Source organism: Eubalaena glacialis, chromosome 10, assembly GCF_028564815.1.
Source record: "Eubalaena glacialis isolate mEubGla1 chromosome 10, mEubGla1.1.hap2.+ XY, whole genome shotgun sequence".
NCBI lineage: Eukaryota > Metazoa > Chordata > Mammalia > Artiodactyla > Balaenidae > Eubalaena > Eubalaena glacialis.
Genome location: NC_083725.1, coordinates 9,968,569 through 9,989,213, shown reverse-complemented (window position 1 = coordinate 9,989,213; position 20,645 = coordinate 9,968,569). Strand labels below are relative to the sequence as shown.

The 20,645-nt window shown below is 43.3% G+C and overlaps 1 pseudogene; it reads left to right on the top strand.

The window, feature by feature from the left end:
• The first annotated feature begins 13,981 nt into the window (after positions 1-13,981).
• LOC133099087 (cdc42 effector protein 3-like) lies at positions 13,982-14,742 on the top strand (annotated as a pseudogene).
• The last annotated feature ends 5,903 nt before the right edge of the window (positions 14,743-20,645 follow it).

The window sequence follows — 20,645 nt, the reverse complement described above, 5'->3', positions numbered from 1 at the left end:
ATGGTCCCCATTCCTGCTAGACTGCCTTCTCTCCCCCAGCCTTCACCTGTGGCCTCATGAGGAGTTACCTATGATCAGTTGACAGAGGAAGAAAAGACTCAGGCCTGGTTTACAGATGGTTCTTCCGTCTACAAGCTGGAGAACGAGGAAAGCTGGTGGTGTAATTCAGTCCTCATCTGAAGGCGTGAGAACCAGGGGAGCCGATGATGTAACTCCTGGTTGAAGTCAAAAAGCCTAAGAATCAGGAGTGCCAATGTCCAAGGGCAGTGAAAGGTGGATGTCCCAGCTCAGGGAGAGAGCAAATTCACCCTTCTTCTGCTCTTTGTTCTATTCAGCCAGTCAACTGATTGGATGATGATCTCTCACATGGGAGAAGGTGATCTTTGTTTACTCAGTGTACTGATTCAAATGCTGATCTCCTTCAGAAGCACCCTCCCAGACACACCCAGAAATAATGTTTTACCAGCTATTTGGGCATCTGTTAGTCCAGTCAAGTTGACACATAAAAATTAACTATCACAGGACTTCCCTGGCGGTCCAGTGGCTGACTCCACGCTTCCACTGCAGGGGGCACGAGTTCGATCCCTGGTCAGGGAACTAAGATCCTGTATGCTGTGAGGTGCGGCCAAAAAAAAAAATTAACCATCACAATCTGCAACGTTTTTTCTTTGAAATAACCAGACTCACAAATGCAGATTATACATGATAAAAACAAAACAAAACAAACTATGGTTTGCATGGAAAGGGGGAAAAACAGTAACTTTACAGTGGAGAAGGCTGACAGACAGGACCTCAATCAGATGATCAAGGGCAATGTCAACAGTAAAAAGTCATGTTGATAGTGTGTCTTCTTGATATGGTGTGTGGAGAATGGTGCTTTACCTCTGTGGTCTTCCTCCCCCAAACCCATAACACCAGTCTAATCATGAGAAGAACATCAGTGAAAGATCCCAATTGAGAGACACTCTACAAGGCACCTGACCAGAACTCCTCAAAACTGTCAAGGTCATCAAAACTAAGGAACATCTAAGAAACTCTCAGTCAAGAGGAGCCTAAGGAAACATGATGAATAAATGTAACGTGGTGTCCTAGATGGAATCCTGGAATGGAAAAAGGACATGAGATAAAAACTAAGAAAACCTGAATGAAGTACGGGTTTTAGTTAATAATAATAATGTATCAATATTGGTAATTGTGACAAATATACCCTATGAATGTAAGCAGTTAATGGGGGGGGGGGGGAGTGGGGGAATTCCCTGGCGGTCCAGTGGTTAGGACTCGATACTTTCACTGCTGAGGGCCTGGGTTCCATCCCTGGTTGGGGAACTAAGATCCCACAAGCTTTGTGGCGAGGCCAGAAAAAAAAAAAATGGGAGGAAGTGGGTATGGAGTTTATAAGAACTCTCTGTATTATCTTCACAATTTTTCTGTAAATGTAAAACTATTCTAAAATTTAAAAGTTTATTTAAATAATAGCTATGCTCAAATCAATTCATTAAACTAAGTGAGGCCTCTAGTCCAGTGCTTTTTAATACTTATTTACACAAAACAGTTTATTTAAACAAAATATTAGGTGATGTCCAATTATATACGAGTAAATGTTGATTTGCTCTGGCTGAAGTGGAGCAGAGCTGATTTGCTCTGGCTGAAGTGGTGAGCCCCTGCCCTCACCTGCTTGTGCCTGCTGGGCCCGCTTCCTCCCCGCCTGCCTGCCTCTGAGGCAGCCCCGAGGATGGCCAGCCTCTCCATGGCACCATCTGCTCTCCTTGGGTCCTCCCTCCCCGTAACACCCTAATCTGTCCTTGAACACCTCTAGAAATGAGTATCCCCCCACCCGAAAGACAGCTTGTATCTTTTTATGACTTTTTACTGACTGCTATGATTCTCAGCATTTTTTTTTTGTCACATTGGGTCAAATCTATTTATAATTTCTATCTGTTGGCTTTAGTCCCATGCAGAATTCATGTCAAATACAGTTTTTCCATGGTGATTTTTCCATTCTTTCAAGACAGGTGCTTTTTCCTCTCCCCCACCCCATGACTCATTTCTTGACAGGATAGATACTCCCTGTCCCTTCAACTGGTTGTTAGTGACAGGGTGGCCATTGTTCTTTGACCCCATAGAGGCCAGTCTCTTGACCACTTTGTATGCCCCCATCTATAAACTCCCTCCTGGCTTCACCTCCTTCCCCACTTAATTCTATGAGCCTTTACTCGGTCACTGTCTTCCCATGCTCATTGCCCTTTCATTGAACCCACCTTGCCATCTGGCTTCTCTCACAGTGAATATTTCAAATTTCCTTTACTCCACTTTCCTCAAACCCATGGTCCCACCACTTGCCCCACTTTATCTCAGCGGATGAATCCTTAATACTACTTTAAAAACAGAACAACAGTCATGAAGTGAGGAATCCTTCACCTTCTTAACCCCATACCAAGGAACTGTACTCATCCTTTTTTTCCTCCCCTCTTAAGGTTCCCATCTCCCATCTCAGGCTAATTCCACCATTGGTATTTCATATCTCATCTCCTCTTGCTTTCTCAGACCTTGTTTAATCTGTTGTCCCTTATATATCTGACCTTTTGTTCCTGCACTGAAATTGTTCTTGTCAAGATTACTGGAGTCCTCCTTGGCATCTTGATTTTACTTAATTCTCATATCAAATATTCGCAAAGCGCCTACAATATACCAGACACTGTATGTACTGTGCAGTGTGGATCCACCAGGGAAAGAGGCAGGTGGAATCAACGTGTATATAGGGGGCTGGGGGAGATGAGGAGATAATAAATAAAGGAGCAAGCAAATTTATAAAATGTTAGGAGGTAAGTGATAAATGCTGAGAAGAGAAATGAATCAGGCTGAGACAGGGTAAGATAGAATCAGGGTCAGCCCTCTGAGGAGGTGGCATGTGAGCTGAGATCTGAATGAAGTGAGAGACTGGACCATTCTTGGATCTGGGGGAAGAACATGCCAAACAGTGGGAATGGCGAAGACAACGAGTGACCCAGAGTTAGGAAAGAGTGTCGGGTATTTGAGAACCAAGTGGAAGACCCATGTGGTTGGGCTAGAATGAATGACTTACAAGGGTAGAAGAGGAGACTGGACGAAGAGGGAAGTACCAGGTCAAATGCCTGTGACCTTGGAAACACATTCTTGTTTTAGCTTCCAGATTTTTCTCCTGCTTCTCTTGCTGCTCCTACTCAGCCCCTTGCAGATCCTCCTCTTCTGTGTGTCCTTTATGTATTGGCGTTTGGCAAGATTCTATCCTAAGCCACCCTTTCTTCTCTCTGGACAGACTGTTCCTGGACAGGATACACAGAGCAGCCACTGAATAAAGGTTGTTTGATTCTGATTACTTTGCGTTCCATATCCATTCTGGTTAACTCTTCTCAGACCAAACTCTAATTTTTCTGTAGATCAAATATGATCTGACCAAGCAAGGATGAACATAGGGTTCTCTTCTCCCTTACTTTTAGGTTCTATAATTCTATAAATGTAGTCTAACTTTGTGTCTTAGTCATTGCTGTAGCCCTAATGCCTAGTACCGTGCCTGGATGATTATTGAATAAATTCAGCAAAAGAAAGGCATATTCATTCCTTGGCAACCGGTTCACATGATTGACTGAGAGTGAATGTCACTCTTACCACACTCTTATGCTCGTAGGGATGAATTTTCAGACCTTCACAGGCTGCCTGTGAGTCTGTTACATTTTTTGTCTTGTTATGCTTGGTTCATTGTTCCTGAATTTCAAGATTTTTAAGCATATTGCTTCAGCAGAGTGATCGCTTTCCCTCAGAGTTTCCCATCATCTTTGATTTTGACAAGAATGCCTTTTGTATTTTCAATTCAGTTGTTGATAAGATGGTTGAACAGGATGAGGTCAGAGACACGGAGAGCCCTCCAGATAATGGGATAATTTCTAATCCCTGCTCAACGACTAATAAGTGTGCTTTTAGAATAATGGGATCATTTAATTTGGATGTTGGAAGGGACACTGAAGGTAACTGGTCAGGCCTGCTTATTTTGCAGATGAAGAAACCAGGACTCTTCTATGTTAAGTAATTTCACCAACATCACACAGTTAATTGAAGGAGGAACTGGGAGGAGGACTCACATGCCAGTTGCTCTAGGTTTCCATATGCAATTCAAGTTTACCCTTTCCTTTTTATTTTTACGATCTAGTGTTTGTTGCTGCATAACAAATTACCCAAAACCTAGCAGGTTAGAATGGTAATAAACATTTTTCATCTCACAGTTTCTGTGGGTCGGGAAATCAGGAGAAGCTTGGCAGGGTGGTTTGGCTGAGGAGCTCTCGTGAGTTTGTACTTAGATGGCACCTGGGGCCGTAGTCATCTGAAGTGTTGGCTGGGGCTGGAGGGTTCAGTTCCAAGCTGGCTCACACAGAGGGCTGGCAGATTTGTGAATTTGTGCTGGAGGTGACAGATCTCAATTCCTTATCACATGAACCTTTCATGGGGCTGTTGGAGGGTCTTTACAACATGGCAGCTGGCTTCTCCCAGACCAAGTGATCCGAGAAGAAGAGAACAAGGAGGAAGCCACAGTGTGTTTTATGAGCTGGCCTCAGAAGTCATACTCCGTCATTTCTGTGATACCCTGTTAGTTACACAGGTCAGCCCTATTCAGGCAGAAGGATGGGGCTCACTGGGGCTAGCTCAGAGGCTGCCTTCCACATTTGGCCAGCACCTCAGTTGAGGCTCTTTTAACTTTTGCGTAGAATAAAGCTATTGCCCCTGAATGATCGTCCCATCCCTATCTTATTTCTTTCCCTACTGAGCATAAATCCCATAGAAGTGCCTGATGAGTCTTGGTAAAATACAACTCTGATAATATCATCCCTATTCAACTCCTTTGCCCTCTGTTTTTTGTTGTTGTTGTTTGTGTTTTTTTTAATTTTTAAATTTTATTTTATTTATTTTTTATACCGCAGGTTCTTATTAGTTATCTATTTGATACATATTAGTGTATACATGTCAATCCCCATCTCCCAATTCATCCCACCACCACCACGCCCCCCCGCCATTTCCCCCCTTGGTGTCCATACGTTTGTTTCCTACATCTGTGTCTCTATTTCTGCCCTGCAAACTGGTTCATCTGTACCATTTTTCCAGGTTCCACATATATGCGTTAATATACGATATTTGTTTTTCTTTTTCTGACTTACTTCACTCTGTATGACAGTCTCTAGATCCATCCACGTTTCTACAAATGACCCAATTTCGTTCCTTTTTATGGCTGAGTAATATTCCATTGTATATATGTACCACATCTTCTTTATCCATTTGTCTGTTGATGGGCATTTAGGTTGCTTCCATGACCTGGCTATTGTAAATAGTGCTGCAATGAACATTCGGGTGCATGTGTCTTTTTGAATTACGGTTTTCTCTGGGTATATGCCCAGTAGTGAGTGGGATTGCTGGGTCATATGGTAATTCTATTTTTAGTTTTTTAAGGACCCTCCATACTGTTCTCCATAGTGGCTGTATCAATTTACATTCCCACCAACAGTACAAGAGGGTTCCCTTTTCTCCATGCCCTCTCCAGCATTTTTGTTGGTAGATTTTCTGATGATGCCCCTTCTAACTAGTGTGAGATGTTACCTCATTGTAGTTTGGATTTGCATTTCTCTAATAATTAGTGACGTTGAGCAGCTTTCCATGTGCTTCTTGGCCATCTGTATGTCTTCTTTGGAGAAATGTCTGTTTAGGTCTTCTGCCCATTTTTGGATTGGGCTGTTTGTTTTTTTAATATTGAGCTGCATGAGCTGTTTATATATTTTGGAGATTAATCCTTTGCCCGTTGATTTGTTTGCAAATATTTTCTCCCATTCTGAGGGTTGTCTTTTCGTCTTGTTTGTAGTTTCCTTTGCTTTGCAAAAGCTTTTAAGTTTCATTAGGTCCCATTTGTTTATTTTTGTTTTTATTTCCATTACTCTAGGAGGTGGATCAAAAAAGATCTTGCTGTGATTTATGTCATAGAGTGTTCTTCCTATGTTTTCCTCTGAGTTTTATAGTGTCCGGTCTTACATTTAGGTCTCTAATCCATTTTGAGTTTATTTTTGTGTATGGTGTTAGGGAGTGTTCTAATTTCATTCTTTTACATGTAGCTGTCCAGTTTTCCCAGCACCACCTATTGAAGAGACTATCTTTTCTCCATTGTATATCCTTGCCTCCTTTGTCATAGGTTAGTTGACCATAGGTGCGTGGGTTTATCTCTGGGCTTTCTATCCTGTTCCATTGATCTATATTTCTGTTTTTGTGCCAGTACCATACTGTCTTGATTACTGTAGCTTTGTATTATAGTCTGAAGTCAGGGAGTCTGATTCCTCCAGCTCCGTTTTTTTCCCTCAAGACTGCTTTGGCTATTCAGGGTCTTTTGTGTCTCCATACAAATTTTAAGATTTTTTATTCTAGTTCTGTAAAAATTGCCACTGGTAATTTGATAGGGATTGCACTGAATCTGTAGATTGCTTTGGGTAGTATAGTCATCTTCACAATATTGATTCTTCCAATCCAAGAACATGGTATATCTTTCCATCTGTTTGTGTCATCTTTGATTTCTTTCATCAGTGTCTTATAGTTTTCTGAGTACAGGTCTTTTACCTCCTTAGGTAGGTTTATTCCTAGGTATTTTATTCTTTTTCTTGCATTGGTGAATGGGATTGTTTCCTTAATTTCTCTTTCTGATCTTTTGTTGTTAGTGTATAGGAATGCAAGAAATTTCTGTGCATTAATTTTGTATCCTGCAACTTTACCAAATTCATTGATTAGCTCAAGTAGTTTTCTGGTGGCATCTTTAGGATCCTCTGTGTATAGTATCATGTCATCTGCAAACAGTGACCGTTTTACTTCTTCTTTTCCAATTTGTATTCCTTTTATTTCTTTTTCTTCTCTGATTGCTGTGGCCAGGACTTCCAAAACTATGTTGAATAATAGTGGCAAGAGTGGACATCCTTGTCTTGTTCCTGATCTTAGAGGAAATGCTTTCAGTTTTTCACCATTGAGAATGATATATGCTGTGGGTTTGTCGTATATGGTCTTAATTATGTTGAGTTAGGTTCCCTCTATGCCCACCTTTTCTTCTAGAGAAAGAAGGGTGTTGCTCTGGTGGGCAGAGCTCAGTAAAACTTTAATCTGCATGTGTGCTGATAGGTGGGGCTGGGTTCCCTCTCCGTTGGTTGTTTGGCCTGAGGCGACCCAGCACTGGAGCCTACCCGGCTCTTTGGTGGGACTAATGGTGGACTCTGGGAGGGCTCCCGCCTAGGAGTACTTCCCAGAACCTCTGCTGCCAGTGTCCCTGTCCCCACGGTGAGCCACAGCCACCCCTGCCTCTGCAGGAGACCCTCCAACATCAGCAGGCAGGTCTGGCTCAGTCTCCCCTAGGGTCACTGCTCCTTCCCCTGGGTCCCAATGCGCACACTACCCTGTGTGTGCCCTCCAAGAGTGGAGTCTGTGCCTCCCCCCAGTCCTGTCGAAGTCCTGCAATCAAATCCCACCAGCCCCCAAGTCTGGCTCTCTAGGAACTCCTCCTGTCGCCAGACCCCCAGGTTGGGCAGCCCGACGTGGGGCTCAGAATCTTCACTCCACTGGGTGGACTTCTGTGGTATAAGCGTTTTCCACTTTGTGAGCCACCCACCCAGCAGTCGTGGGACTCGATTTTATTGTGATTGCTCCCCTCCTACCATCCCACCATGGCCTCTCCTTTGTCCCTGGACGCGGGGTATCCTCTCTGGTGAGTTCCAGTGTCTTCCCATCAATGACTGTCCAGCAGTCAGTTGCGGTTGCGGTGCTCTCGCAAGAGGGAGCAAGTACACGCCCCCCCACTCTGCCATCTTGAACCAATCTCTCTGCCCTCTGTTTTTTAAAGGAGTTTAAAGGTTTCTTGTTGCTAAGATGATCATATAATTTATTATCCAAACCATAGCACTTTTGAGAGTGAAGCAGGGTGTTCTTAGTAATTATGCATGAACCAGAGATGTAAATGAATACTGTCTTGAGAAAACCAGGACTTGCTGTCATCCTGTTGCCTCCCAGTTAGGAATAAGAACCTTATTCTGTCCATTGCTTTCATACTGGCAGCAGCTTTCTCCTTCATCACTTCCTCTCTTACTCTCAGTGTTCTGTCCATTGCTTTCATACCGGCAGCAGCTTTCTCCTTCATCACTTCCTCTCTTACTCTCAGTGTTCTGTCCATTGCTTTCATACCGGCAGCAGCTTTCTCCTTCATCACTTCCTCTCTTACTCTCAGTGTTGATACTCCTGCTCTCTCCAGTCATACCGTTTTGTGTTTCCCAAACATAGTCATGCCTTCCTTCCCTGGTGGTCCAGTGGTTAAGATTCCGCGCTCCCAATGCAGGGGGCCTGGGTTTGATCACTGGTCAGGGAACTGGATCCCGTGTGCTGCAACTAAGACCCAGCACAGCCACATAAATAAATAAATACATATTTTAAAAAAACAAAAACAAAAACATAGTCGTGCCTTTGCACATTCCTGCTTTTGTGTGTACTGTTCCCTCCAAACGGAATTGCCTCTCCACTCCCAAACCTCGTGACTCCAACCTCTTCTCAAAGCTGCCATTGCAACTCCCTCCCAACACATTATGGGCTTTCATCTCAAAAACTCCATAGTAAATTTTTACTTCTCCCATCCTTCCAGCCCTTCTTCCCACCTCTCTTCTTTTCTCCTTGTCTTCTTTTTTTTTTTTAATTAATTTTTATTGGAGTATAGTTGCTTTACAATGTTGTGTTAGTTTCTACTGTACTGCAAAGTGAATCAGCTATACGTATACAAATATCCCCTCTTTTTTGGATTTCCTTCCCATTTAGGTCCCCACGAGCACTGAGTAGAGTTCCCTGTACTGTACAGTAGGTTCTCCTTAGTTATCTATTTTATACATAGTATCAATAGTGTATATATGTGAATCCCAATCTCTGTATTTATGTGAATCCCAATCTCCCAATTCCTCCCACCACCCCTCCTGTTCTTCTTTTCCCATATAATGGCTGAGCACCTTATGTGTGATAAACACTGTCCTAATTACTTCCATGCAGTTGGCATAACTTTCTGCTGGTAGTTATCTGTGTACCTTTCCTGTCCCCCCTACAAGTTTATAATCCCTTGAGTGTAGAACTATGTCACACTCATTTAGCAAAATCTCATTAAATGTTGCATGAGCCATTGTAGATCCTTAATAAATTTTAGTTTATTGAAATCAAACAGGTTCTGGAAAAGAAAGTTTCTGGAAAGACAATCTTGATTTTCATACTAAGGACGGGCTATTCTATTAAAAGTGTTTTTCTTTTTCAGCTGAAACACAAATGAAATTAAGTAGTAGAAATTTGGAAATGTATAGAGGGAAGCAGTAGACCCTTCCCTCCTTTGAAGTTTTCAGATACACCACCCCTCTTGGTATATAACCAAAAGATGCCTGGATTCATTTTTCAAGGAAGGAATTAATTTTTACATTGTTTCTTTTCCCTATCTGCCTGCCTTACCCAAAAGGACAAAGGAGATATCAGAGCTGCCCTGGGTGAAGTGTGGATTTAACTTATTATCCACGAAATCAAATATGTTCAAGTAGTAATTTTCAACCTTGGCTGTGCATTAGAACTGAAGGAGGAGTGTCTAGAAATCCCAATGTCCAGACCAAATGCATCCAACCAAATTCATCAGAATCTCCATCAGGGAGACCCGGGTACCAGTACTTTTCAGAGCTTCTCAGGTGGTTCCAACGAGTAGCCCAGGATGAGAACACCTGTGCTCAGCCAGAGAGCGCTGGCTAGCGGGTGAAGAGACCCAAGTTGTTCATGACCTTGGATAAGTTTCTCTCTCTCTTCTGTCTGCAGTCCATCTGTGAAATAGGGTTTCCCGTTCACATTTTTTTTGTCCTGCTGAACTGTTGAGAGAATCAAATGAAGTATCAGAACGAAAAGGCAACTAGAGATCAAGACTCTGAGAATCCTGTTACCCCAGTAGGCTCTAGTTGTTGTTTCGCAGTAATAATGGCTCGGTCGTTCTTTGGAACAATGAGGCTGGGTTGATGAATGCACCTCATATGGTGGAAAGGAAGCCTCTCTCCTCTTTGCCACGCCTTCCTCCTCCCTTTACTCACCATCCTTCCGTGGAAAAATCTGCTTGCTGGTTCCCCTTTATCCATCCCCTTTTCCTGTGGCTTAGAGGTGCCACACCATGTGTCTCACTGCTCTACTGTCCCCCGAGATGTGATGGATCCTGAGAGACCTGCCTATCCTTGATCCCAGCGGTGCCACTTCATGGTCTGCGAGAATATCTCAGTGCCTGGAGATGAGGACTTTGCTTTGGAGGATCTCTACCCAGTATCTTGTTGGAGTATTTTGTGCATTTTGCTCTCTTTGGATAGCGAGGAAAAAACAAAACTTGGCTTATTATCTGGTATTATAGGGATACTAATATCTAATGTTTATTAAATGTTTTGTGTAAGCCAGGATCTTTTTTGCATTATCTATTTCATATTCACGCCAATCCAGCAAGCATGGCACTATTATTATCCGCATTTGATAGATGAACAAGCAGAGACGTAGAGAAGTGAGGCAACTTCTCCGGTGTCATTGAACTAATAAGGGAAAGAGCTAGTACTTGAGTCCAGAAAACTGTGAAACCGAGCCTTTTTTTAACAGACAACGTGCCAGGCATTGTTTAAAGCAATTTGTCTTTTTTAATTCAGTTAATCTCCATGACAACCGTATGAAGCAGATTCTCTTATGTAGATTTTATAGATGAAGAAATGAGGGCACAGTGAGGTTAAATAACTTGCCCATGGTCTCACGGATATGAGGAAATTGTCTGAATAATAACTTGAAGGAAGACTGACTAAGCTTAGCCCCAAATGGCACAGGAGTCTATTACTTTCCCTGCCCAAGAAGTTAAAGTAAGGAGAGCAGAAGAACATGTGGCCATTCTGATGCCAGAGGCATCACAGCAATTCCTGACAAGGGTCTGGTGCTCCTGATTCCAAAGGCTGTGTGTCCCCACTCAGATCTTCATGCTTAAGGTAACCTGGGGGCGCCTGTGGGTCATCAGCCCTGTGCAGAGCTCATGCCCTTAGCCACCAGGCTCTCCTGCCTCTCACGGTGTTTGCTTGTCCCGGAGGCTTCGTCACACAAAGTGGCTCCAGTGACCAGTGGACGCGGTGAGTGGTGCCCTGAGGTTTCCGCACCCCCCGGAGAGCAGAAGAGGCAAGAACAGGAAGCCATCAGACTGATGAGCGTGGCTTCTGATGAGAGTGGCTTCGAGTGGAAGCCTGGTTGAGTGCTTAATGGGGAGGAGGATGAGTGGATCAAGTAGGGAGCATGTCCACTGGGGACACATCACACTGGGGAGAGCCAGCGGAAGGCTTGCGAAGCTGCACCTTCTACAACCGCCCCGGTCACTAGTGTCCCAAAGGGGCCATGTTCTCGTATTCCCTTTTTGAAGGAGACATCCACCTTCTGGTTTACTTCTATCCACGTTAGGGGCATCCTAATAATCAGATAGATAATAACAATAGTAGTAGTAGTACTAGTAATAATAATAATAATAGGATGATCGTATTGAGTACTTACTGTGTGCCAGATTCTGCACTATGAACTCTGATGAGTTACCTTATTTGATTGTCACAATGACAAGGCAAGAACTATTATCTTTACTTAGTAGATGAGGAAAATGAGATGAGAGAGGTTAGCTGAGTTTTCTGGTGTCCCAGCCAGGAAGTGGCAGTCAGGAGTCAAGGCCAAGTCTCCGCAGCTCTGCAGCCAGAACATCCTTGGCCTTCCTGCCCCCCACCTCCTGCCGCTTAGCGGTCCCACAACCAACCTCGTCATCGCAACACCTGTCACTTTTCAGATTTAGAATTCCAGAACCCAGCCTTCTAGCTCTGTCAGGAAGTAAAGGTGATTTTTCTACTCTCTCATTTTAAAAAATCACCTTATTATGAATTAAAATACAAATGCAGGGGAGGACAGCCAAGCAATAAAACTCCATCACCCACCTCAGTTCTGTCTCCTGATCCAACCATAGACTCTCCCCGCCCTGAAAGTAATCGCCCTGCTGACTCCTGTTGTCATAATTTTCTGGTGTTTCCTTTTAGTTTTATCGTTTGACCACAACTCTCTCGACATGCTAGTGTAGTCTTTTCCATTTTAAAAAGTCGACATGTCTTCTGAGTCCCTGTTCCTCTCCAGGTTCACTTTTCATCAGTTTCTTTTCCTTACACTTTATTTTGTGAGGAACTCGGGGCACATGGCCTGTGGAGTTTCTCGCAGTCTGGATTGTGCTGCCTGCACACTCACAATGCAGTTCAACAGTTCTCTGTCCACTTTTTTGCCTGCAAATTTCTTGCTGGACCCAGAAGTTTGACCTGATTAGGTTTGATCTGAGTAGATCTTTTCGGCAAGTTCATGGGTGGGAAGCACATAACATCTGTCTCTCTTTTATTGACCTTAGTGATCATTGATGCTCGTTGTCTAGATTCATCAATTCATCAGATGTTGCAAAATGGTGATGTCCCATCATTTATTTTATTTATTTATTTATTTATTTTTAAAATTTATTTATTTATTTATTTTTAACACTTTATACTTTATTTATTTTATGTATGTATGTATGTATGGCTGTGTTGGGTCTTCGTTTCTGTACGAGGGCTTCCCCTAGTTGTGGCAAGCGGGGGCCACTCTTCATCGCGGTGCGCGGGCCTCTCACTATCGCGGCCTCTCTTTTTGCGGAGCACAGGCTCCAGACGCGCAGGCTCAGTAATTGTGACTCACGGGCCCAGCTGCTCCGCGGCATGTGGGATCTTCCCAGACCAGGGCTCAAACCCGCGTCCCCTGCATTGGCAGGCAGATTCTCAACCACTGCGCCACCAGGGAAGCCCCATCATTTATTTTTTATGTATTTTTGGAATACTTTAAAAAGGAGGTGCTTCCCCTTGGCAACGATTTGATTATCTAGTGTTGTAGTTGATATAGGGGGAAAAAAAAAACAATAAATGTTGACTGTTTCATTTATTTGCTAGTTTTCAAGATAATGAATTAATTCCCTGAACTACTGAAGGGACCACTGAAGGTGACCAATTAATTTTTGTTGTTTTAAAAATTGAATCTCTCTAAAAACAAATACTGTATATTAACGCATATATGTGGAATCTAGAAAAATGGTACAGATGAACCGGTTTGCAGGGCAGAAATAGAGACACAGACGTAGAGAACAAATGTATGGACACCAAGGGGGGAAAGCGGCGGGGGGTGGTGGTGGTGGGATGAATTGGGAGATTGGGATTGACATATATACACTAATATGTATAAAATAGATAACTAATAAGAACCTGCTGTATAAAATATATATATAAAATAAAATTCAAAAAAAAATTGAATCTCTCTAAATTAAGAGTTTGGGATTAACATATACACACTATTATATATAAAACAGATAAACAGCAAGGACTTACTGTATAGCACAGGGAACTATACTCAATATCTTGTAACAACCTCTAATGGAAAAAAATCTGAAAAAGAATATACGTATAGGAGTCCGGAGACCCCGGCCTTGGGCGCCTTCACGCCGTCTCAGAGCGCATAATGCTGTGAGCAGGCGCCGCACCGGCTGACCCGGCTGGATCTGCGCGTGGCGGGCAGGGACTGCGTGCGCCTTTGGGGACTGTTGGTGCCGGGCGCCCGGCCCCGGGGTCAGCGGCTGGGATCCTTGGTGCCGCTGGTTTCTCCATGCTGTGGAAGGGATTGGTGGATGTAACTGGCTCTCCAGAAACCCCTGCTTGGCTGTAAGTCCAGGAAGGCCTCTTAGACCTCCATCTCGTTTCAGAGCCACTTCTGAAGCTACTTGAGAAAAATGATGTGACCGCTCCTATCAAAAAGGATATTGGGAAACCTATAACATCTGTGAAGAAAGTGGCCCATTTTCCCTTTTGCAAAATCGACATCCTCAAACTCCAAAATGCCAGCCAAGATCCCAATTTACCTGAAAGCTGCCAATAACAAGAAAGGAAAGAAATTTAAACTGAGGGACATCCTGTCTCCGGATATGATCAGCCCTCCCCTTGGAGACCTCCGCCACACCATTCACATCGGCAAAGAGGGCCAGCACGACATCTTTGGAGACATTTCCTTTCTTCAAGGAAATGAGCTTCTACCTGGAAACCAGGAGAAAGCACGCACGGGCCAGTTCCCTGGGCATAACGAGTTTTTCCAGGCCAACAGTACCTCTGACTCCATGTTCACAGAAATGCCCTCCCAGGTGCTCAAAAACGCCATCTCCCTCCCAACCATCGCAGGGTCCCAAGCACTCATGTTGCCCTTGTTGTCACCGGTGACATTCAGTTCCAAACAGGAGTCCTTAGGGCCGGGAAGGCTGCCCCGGCTTAGCTGTGAGCCGGTCATGGAGGAGAAGGCTCCGGAGGAAAGCAGTCTGTTGGAGAACGGGACGGTCCACCAGGGGGACGTCTCGTGGGGGTCCAGTGGGTCTGCATCTCAGTCCAGCCAGGGCAGGGGCAGCCACTCCTGCCGCCTCTCCGAACAGTACCCGGCTGGGCGGCCGAGGACGTGTTTGACCATTCCGCCCCGTGCGAGCTTGTCAAGGAAAAGACTAAATCAGAGGAGTCCCTCTCTGATCTCACGGGTTCCCTCCTCTCCCTGCAGCTCGATCTTGGGCCCTCATTTCTGGATGAGGTGCTCAATGTCATGGATAAAAGTAAGTAACAGGACACCGCCGGCTCTTTTCCTTTGGGATAAAAGGTATCAAAAAACAGAACAAAACAAAACTAACCACAGTCAAAGAGAAGAGCTTCGCTGGCTATACTTGCTGTCATGTGATGGGTTTTCTAAAATGACGTTCCTACAGAATATTTTTTTACCTGGTAGGCCCTGTTTGCAAAAACAGCGAAAGAAACAAAAAAACCTATCCTGGCAAAGAGAGCAAGTGAGTCAGAACCCACTTTCGGCGAGCATTGCTGATGTACAGCTCACATTTTTTGTTTTCAGACCTTCAGACATGTAAGAAACCTGGCTTGGCCAGGACTGGCACTGCTTATGAAGGGCTGTGCTGGTCACATTAAGGACCTTTACAGTACTCGCATTTTCTGAGCACGAGGAAGTCAAAATTTATTTAACACCCACGCCTTTTTTCTAGACTGTTTTCTATATTATATTGTTTGGGCTCACCATAGCAAATTCTTCAGTGTTAAAACTTTTCTCTGTTTTCACATTTGAACAACTTTATGGGTTTCGGGGATTTGCTTGTAGCTCTTAGATATCCCTATATATTATATCTACATTGCAAAATTTTGACTGTCAGCTACATGTTGGTAAGACACAAGCAAAGTATTACTGTAACTAAGTTGCTTTTAAAGTTAAAATATATTTTTATGTGCCTTTGGCTTTTGATTGCAGAGTCTACATTTTATAGGTACTACATCAAATACGGTCATTTGACTTTCCATTGGGGTTCCATTGTAAGCTGTGTATGTGTATGTTTGGAAAAAGGTATTCATACTTAGCTTTATTTTTTTTTTCTTCATCTGTTATCATACTTTTCACAGCAGCCAACAATGGATTGTAAAGTGTAAAGGCACAGGTTACTCACAATGCTTCTGCAGAGACTGTGGGCTACACCACATAATGTTATTTGGAAATATGGGTATTTTAGTACAGTACATACTTGCAGTACATGGTACTTCATACTACACAATACAGAGTAAATGTTAAAATCAAAAAAAAAAGAATATACGTATATATGTGTGTGTGTGTGTGTGTGTGTGTATATAAATATATATAATTGAATCACTTTTCTGTAACTTGAAACTAAACAACATTGTAAATTAACTAGACTTCAATTTTTTTTTTAATGGTTAAATTAAAAAAATCTCATTATGGGGGAAAATGCCCAATTCCAGAAACAGACTTTTAATTATGTTGTACTTATTTTGGTAAAGATGCATGTCTTCATTGTGAATCTGGGATTTGTATACTATGAGAGTGATGATACAATTTTATTTAAGCATAGCGATATAATAAAGAAACGTTGAGAAGTCGTTTTTTAAAAAACTGAATCTCTCATGTTAAAAATGAGGTAACTGAGAGCCAGAGAGGTTAAGTAACTGACTTAACATCACACAACACATTGATGGCAGAGCTGGGTAGTGCTCTCCTGCCTCCCAGTTCATTCTAATCTTCCCCTTTCACGAGCAGAACCCCAAGACCTGGAGCCCTAGACTCCAAAGCTGTCTGAGGATATCTGAAAGGGCCAATAAATATTCGAAGCATTGTCCAGCTCCCTTCCTGGCTCATTGCCTTCACTACTGGGCCGGCCCCCGCAGCCAGGTTGAGACTCACTGGGAAGGGAGGTGGGTAGCTTGCAGCTTGTGCACTGCTTCTGAGAGGGGGTGAGTTGCCAGCCCTGGAAATGCCACCTGTGTCAGGGAGTCATGGGAATGTGCCCAGGTTGCTATGGGGAGGCTTTCCGTCCTGGCTGCCGCAAAGCAGCCCCCTGCCAAATCCCGTCTTGCTGATTCTCAGCGGGAAAGTGGGAAGTCAGAGGAGAAAGTTCCAACCTGTCAGAAGGGAAATAGCTGAGAAACCATCTCCCCACCATGTTAACGATCTTAGCATCTTAGTGTGTGTGTGTGAGAGAGAGAGAGGGAGAATATTTGGTAGAGGGCGTCAGGGGAAGAGATGGGGGGAAGTGATCAAATGGGGTTAGGAGAAGGAGGCTCTGTGTAACCCTGTGCGGGGGCGGGGGAGGCTGCCTGGCTCCTGGAGACTGTTGAGCACTCCGTCTGTTCACACCTACTTACATAGCTGATGACCTCGGACCCACCTACTTGTCCTGCCCTTCCCCCTCCCTGCTCCTCTTTTTCCTGCTCCCCTCTCCGCCCCCTCCCCCCAGGCTCCCAGGCTAGGGGAGGGTGATGGCAGCAGAGATAAGGACATGCTCTTTTATGTAAGGATGCAAATCCCTGCTAACTTGTGGGTTAGAGAGCCAGTCAAGGACAAGGACAAGGCTGCTACCAATGGCCCTGGTCTGCGTCCTGAAACACAGTAGTGTGGTTACTCACCCTGGCTGGAGAGCAGGGTTGCTTGGACCGCATTCTTGGAAGTGAAATGAAACTTGACGGTGGGAGATACTACTGCCTCTACTGAGTCATAAAACTGGGATCTTTGGGCCAAGGAGTCCCAAGAAGCTGATCACTCTAGTTCTTTTCTCCTTGGAAGAAGATTCTGGAGGACTTCAGCCTGAGAGGTTATAATGTTTTAAAATTTTAAGTTGTGAAATTAGTGAGTTGTGATCAGAATATTATTAAAAAAATGAAATAGAGTAGACAGTAGACCAGGGTACGTTATTACATGGAGAAGGTGAGTATTGTTTCATGAAACTCTTTTTAGTGTTGTGTGTGTGTAATTGTGTGGGTGTGTACTGGGTCACAATGTATTTCTTACTGTAAGTCACAGCCAAAAACTTTGAACATCGTTGCTCTTTTAGAAAGTGTCAGGAATGAAGACTTGGAGTCACTGTAGGGTCTGCCATGAAATTGCTGTGTGACCTATGGTGAGTTGTTTAACCTCTCTGACCTTCATTTTCCTCATCTGTGAAGTGAATGAATGAAACCAAATGAGGAGATTAAACTGATGATTTCTAAGGTTCCTTCCAGCGTCAGATTCTATAATTTTTAGGGTAAATGAGAATTCAACCTGTTTTTAAAGATTCTCAAGGAAGGAGATGACATCCTCTCCAATAAGCAATAATTTCCATTAAAAAACAGCTTTCTCTTTAGGCTTCATTCATTCATTCATTCACCAAATATGTATTGATGAGTCAGACACTGCCCTAGGTCCTGGAGAGGCAACAAGTGGGATAAAACACAAAAATCCCTGCACATGTGATGCTGCCTTAGAAACCTCTGTAGCAGTTTATGGTTTTTTTTTTTTTTTTTTTCACTTACCATACATTTAAAATAAAATAAAACTGAAAACCTTCTGTAGACTTGAGAGGATAGGTATCATCTTTCCAAAAATTGGTTTGGACCCTCAGTTTCTCCTTCGATGAAGTGGGAATGCAATCATGGAATGCTAACAATTCAAAGTCTGAAAGGGTTCTGGAATGTCTTTTTTGCTCAGAAGGGTGACCTGACCTGATAATCTTAAATAGATAGACATCTGAATGTTCCAGACAGGAAATTATTATTTTCCTTGAATATTTTCCTTTTTTTCTAGGAGCTCTTGAAACCACAGACCATTCACTGAAAGGCAATTCACTTTAAAATGTTCAATTTCAGCTCCTTGACATATTCATCTTCTCTCAGTATAGAGATGAAAAGCCTCCTTCGAGGACTTTGGGATTGGGGTAGCATCTTTCTGGCCTTTAAGCCGAGAACTCTATTGTTTGGAGAAGGGGTTGGGTAAAGGAAACCTGCAGACTCCTGGGTACCAGGATGCTTAAATTCAGTGTTAGGAGTGCTAGAGGACTTTGGAATCTGAAATCATCCTGACCACCAGGGGGCAGTAAGAACTTGTTTTTCCACAGCACCAATGATCGCCTTTCCCGTCTACTTTAGCCTGCAGTTATAGGCTGGTAAAATGACCTTTTCAAAATATGCCTGGCCACCTCAGAGCCCCTGAACGCCAGGGCTATAAGCAGTCAGTGGGCTGATTCTCCTCTCTCTCATCTCCCAAAATTAAACGTGCAGGTCCATTCACTGATTCAAAAGGTATCTATTGAATCCTTTTATGTATCAAGTACTGAGCTAGACTGTGCGATCCAACCTTCATCAAGGCAAAGCCTCTGCTCTCCAGGACCTCACAGGCTAGGTTTTTCCATAAATGACAAAGGGCTTGTTGCCCCCAAGGTGGTTTCACATGGTCCTGAATCCAAGGTTATAAGGCTGTTTTCTTATAGTGAGGTGAAGTTTCTAGGCGTGCGGATCATAATCTTGACATTTTCAAATGAGGGAATATAGATCTCTGTCAATGAGATTTAGGAAATGCCTTTGGTATTATAGCTAAATTTTCAAACACCAGTTGGAGCAGACTGTATAGGCTCATCGTGAATCCTAAGTCAGGAATCACTGTTTTGCTGTTGTAAACTTGCAGGACTGATCAATCCTTCTGGACCCAAGTTTTCCCAGCTGCTCTCAGAAAAGGCCAGGACACTAATAGAAAACTAAGTGAGATGGAAGAGAATGATATTGTGGGGCATTACACCGGTCTAGAATCCCCACGGGGATTTTGCTAGCCCCTTTGCTATGTGTTTACAGCTGGTTGTTTGTTTGTGTGGTTGGTAGCTTCCCTGCCACCTCTCTTATTTGGTGTAGACACAGGGTCTAGGTTATGTTAAAACTATAGTATTGGAACCCAGAAGTCAATAATTATCCAACCAAGGGATCAGATTTTATTTTATTTTTCACAATAACTTGGATGAGTTGAGTGTGTAAATGGATGACATGTTATAGCTCACTACTTTCTTAAAAATAGAATGGAACAAGGGAAGAATTCTGGGACGCACTTCTCCCAGACTTTTTTTTTGGGTGGGTATTGCCCATAGGTCATGTTGAAAAAGTTTGGCAGCATTACCAATGCATGAAGGCACTGATGGGTAATGAGCATTTATAATTAGGTGCAATAACTGGGGTGTACAGGGAATCTGCTAGGTTGATTTGGACTGTCTCTAAATGGCTGAGCATGAATTCATGCAGGGATAACCCTGCCTCCTAATACTAACACTGATACAGCGGGTCAAGTTTAGATTCTTGGGCTTCTTCTAGGCCAGACCTCTGAAGACTAGAGGTCCTCTTTAGTTGAAAGCCCACTGCAGGCGAAAGTAGAACGCTGCTTCTATAACCTCCAGATAAAGTGCAATAGTTACTGTTTCAGAAGACTAGAAGTAATAGCATAAGGATTGAACTGGTCTATAGTCTTTGTCCTCTTTTTAATTTTATCTGTTATTTGCCTGGAGGCAGCACTGATTAGAATAATTTTTACCAAAAGCCAGAGAAAAAGAAATTTGATTACATAATTTGATGACGTAGGCATTTTTAGGTAGTGAAAAGACCTTTGAAGGGGAATCAAGAAGCCCCAACCTGTCATTGTCTTACCACCTAAGTACCAGGTAAGCACTTTCCATAATTATGGTTATTTGGAAAGGGCGCACCTGGCTGGAAATCCCGCCTTTGCCTCTTACTGTGGGACTCATGCAAGTCCTATAATTTCTCTGATCCTGCCCTCTCGTCTATAGAGTAACATTATACCTATTCTACTTCCTTTATTGGGGTGTTGTAAAAATCATATTGCTTATTTGTGTGGAAGTGTTTCAATTACAAAGGGCTATACAGATGTGGGTTTTTATTTTGTTACCTGGCCCTCAGGGTGTCGTCTGATCTTATCTGTTTTGCCTGCCCTTTCTTGCCCTGACACCCAGACCGGAGTTTCTGAGAAGGAGACTTGATGGTCAATTGTTTATTTGTCTTTGGTTTTTAGAATATGCCCTTTGTCCAGGCTGTCCGTGCTGAGTTACCATAACACAGCCTAATTACCTGCTGGCTCCAAACTCAAGGACCTTTGCCTGCAACTAGCATGGCTTCCTGTTAACATCTACTTGTGAGAAATGGGCC